Raw genomic sequence first — 3,423 nt, 5'->3', positions numbered from 1 at the left:
CGGACCTTGATCTATTCTAGTGTTGTGGCATAATATATCGCTAAAGAGACTTCTGGTAATGGTTGCATCACCTGCTAAAGCTTGGTTTACTGCAGGTTGAGTTTGGTTGACTGCAGGTTGAGTTTGGTTGACTGCAGCTTGAGGTTGGTTGTTTTGGTTCATATTCTCTAGGTTCAGAACTGCTTTTCTCACTAATCCGTTACTGGTCATAATTCAAAGAGAACAATGAATAAAAAAAAAATTTTCTTTTAGACTGAAAATTAATCCGGTATCTAAAGTCCCGGGTTTCGGCACCAGTTAAGTATTGGCGAAAGCACAATGTCAAAAAAGAGAAGAAGGAATAAGATCTAACTCGCTTGAACTGCTGTAAAATACTGGCTTTATTGTATTCGGTACATCTCTTATATACGTTCGATCAGCTGATCCCCTCAGTCAGCTGACATCGAAATAACAATGTAGTGTGTGTGTATGTATATATAGTTATTTATTTATAGTTTCATAAGGATTTTAAATTATATAATTTTGTTTTGCCACTTTTAGAAAACTATTATTTTTTAATAATTTCGAATTTATAAGAATAATATTTTGTTTATTCAACAGTCCCATTGGGTAGGTAGTATATCTTAAATCTTATTTTCTTTATAACAAGAAGAATGTTCTTTGTTTTATTTATTTTTTTATTATTATTCATTTATTTATTTTATAGTGTATTTATTTATGTTTTCTCTTAATTAATTTGAACTTAAAAGAATGTTATTTTGTGTATATAAATTTTATCAGAGAATATTTTATTTTAAATATCTTTCTTATTTTATTTTAATTTTGTTTATTTGCTTAAGAAGGATAGTATTTTGTAATTAACTTGTATTTATAATACCATTTTATGTACCTAATATTTCCAGAGGGCATACATTTTCATTTCATTAGCCTTTTCTCTTTCTTCTTCTTATTTTATCCCTTTTTTTTGTTTTGTTTTTTTAAGAAGTTAACATGTTTAAAAATATTCTGTTTTTGTTATCTCTTGTACTTGTTTTCACAAAACTTATATTGTGCCCAGAAACCTGAATAATTTGCATTGCTCAATGAGACACTGTAGTCTCAGAGCATCATGGCTTATTGTAAAATTGTAAATAATTCAAGAACTATTCTCTCTCTCTCTCTCTCTCTCTCTCTCTCTCTCTCTCTTTTATCCTTCTTTCCTCCCGCTGTACCTTAGGCAAACCCTATACCAGCGGTACGTTCCAAAGTTCCTAACACTTTAATATTCAGTCAAGAAAGGCCTCGGTCACCAAGCCTCCTGCATCACAGGAAGCAAAGTTCCCAAGTGTTCAGACCTGCACTCACGTTGGTCCAAATATCTCTGAACCAAAGTGAGGGATTGAGTAATCTTTATAACAATGGGACGCTAATTTTAACAACGAAGGTAATGGGTTGCCTGCAATGGAGAGCTGTTCCCACTAAACAGGGTTCCAGTAACTTTCTACCTACATTCAAGTGGGTCTGCTATGTATACATAGAAATGTTACATACATAGGTCATATTTACATTTAGTCATATTACATTAGTGTTACATAGGACATATTATTGTTACATACTCTATGTACATATGATTATTGCATTTGTAAACATATAAGTAATTATATTAATCATTTGGTAATCAGGGTTTTATTTGGAATACCTTCTTTGCAAACTTTTTGAATGTCCCAAACATATCGGGAGTTGCCATTAGTTCTTCAAGAGACTTAGGCGGCCGATCAAGCAAGGAGAACTCACCTGCTAAAGCGAGTCTGGCACAAGTGTACATAGGGCAGTCAAACATAAAATGTTTTACATCTTCCACGGCTTCGCAGTTACAATTAGGGTTATCCCTTTTTTTTGAAGAAGTGTAACTTTGAATTGATGTTGCCATGCCCTATAAGAAGCTGCACCGTCCAGTGGTCTGTCTCAACCCATTCATTTCTGACCCTTTTTTCTGACATCTGGGAGGAACTCGAGAGTCAGTCTTCCAGTTGACCCAACACGGGCCGGCAAGCCTTTCTAAATATTGTACTTGGTGATGGCAATCTGGATTCGGAGGTCTATTGGCAGTTGACCTGTAATTACCTGCAAGGCTGAAGTTGGCGCAGTCCTATAAGCTCCAGTCACAAGTAATAGAGCTCTCCTTTTGCCTGTTCCAATAATTTAAGATGTGCGTAAGTGAGATTTTGTCCCCAGGCAGGTACAGCATAGAGGGCGATTGGCAAGAAGGAAGCTTTATATAATGTTTCTCTGCACCTATATTTCAGGCCCCAGGTCGTTCCTGCTATATTATTGAGGCAGCTGTAGCGAAAAACAGTTTTACTTTTTACTTCCTTTAAGTGTTTGGTAAAGTTACACCTTTCGCCTAAAAGAACGCCTAGAAACCTAACTTCCTAACCTCGTGACGGTTTTATCATTTTATTCCCGAATAAAACCCTGGGAAGGAAGCCTCTCATTTTCCCTTTCAAGAACTACAGTCGAGTCTTTTCGTAGTTTAGGAAGACCTTCTTTTCACTGCACCATTACTCAACAATAAGAGTAACCTCTGCTGCTTTCGTTTCCAGATTAACTCGTGACCGTGCCTCAATCCCCACGCCAAAATCATCGACATATGCGGCTGGTGTGTATCCTGCTGCCCGTAAATTTGCCAGTAGTGGATTCATATTGATATTCCTTAATGGGAGACCTAAAACGGATCCTTGAGCGCAACCCCGTTGGATCAGTCTCGTGATTCTCCTTGTTGGTAACTGGTAGAAAACTGAACGGCTCTCCAAGAAGGATTTAATAAGCTTGTATATATTTCTTGGACAGTGCAGCTTTTTAAGTTCCCCCCTTATTCCAGGCCACCACATACTGTCAAAGGCTCCAGCAACATCATAAAAGAGCACAACAAAATATTTAGAGGTGGAATGTTTTGCCGCCTTTAGGAGCTGATTGATAACATCTGTGGTTGATAATCCCCTTTGTCCCCCTAACTGATCTGAAGAGAGTTGGTCTATCACTTCCTTTAGGTGCAGTAGCATGAGGCTTTCCAGAACTTTACCCATGGCGCTTAAGAGGCATATTGGACGATATGATTTTCCATTAACTTCTGCTATCCCTGGCATTAGAATCGCGACCATTTCTGCCTCCTTTCAAATTCGAGGGAAGACACTTTCTTTTAAGCATTTGTTGTAGAAGGTGGTTAAAGGGCTGATTAGGGCCCTTCTGGCGTTCTTCAAAATTTCAGTACCTACCATGTCTGGTCCCGGCGCTTTTCCTAGGCGAAGTTTATCGAAGGCCATATCCACATCAAGTTCGTCCCATGGAGAAGCGTCTTCAGTTGGAGAAGGTACATCCATTTCAATTCTGCATTGCGTGTGGTCTGCAGTATCACCGATTGGGTCATCCTCTGGGAAATATTTC

Source organism: Halyomorpha halys, unplaced genomic scaffold (genome assembly GCF_000696795.3).
Source record: "Halyomorpha halys isolate HHAL.00 unplaced genomic scaffold, Hhal_1.1 Scaffold637.1, whole genome shotgun sequence".
Lineage (NCBI taxonomy): Eukaryota > Metazoa > Arthropoda > Insecta > Hemiptera > Pentatomidae > Halyomorpha > Halyomorpha halys.
The sequence above is the reverse complement of the archived record's forward strand: the minus strand, read 5'-3'. Positions refer to the sequence as shown.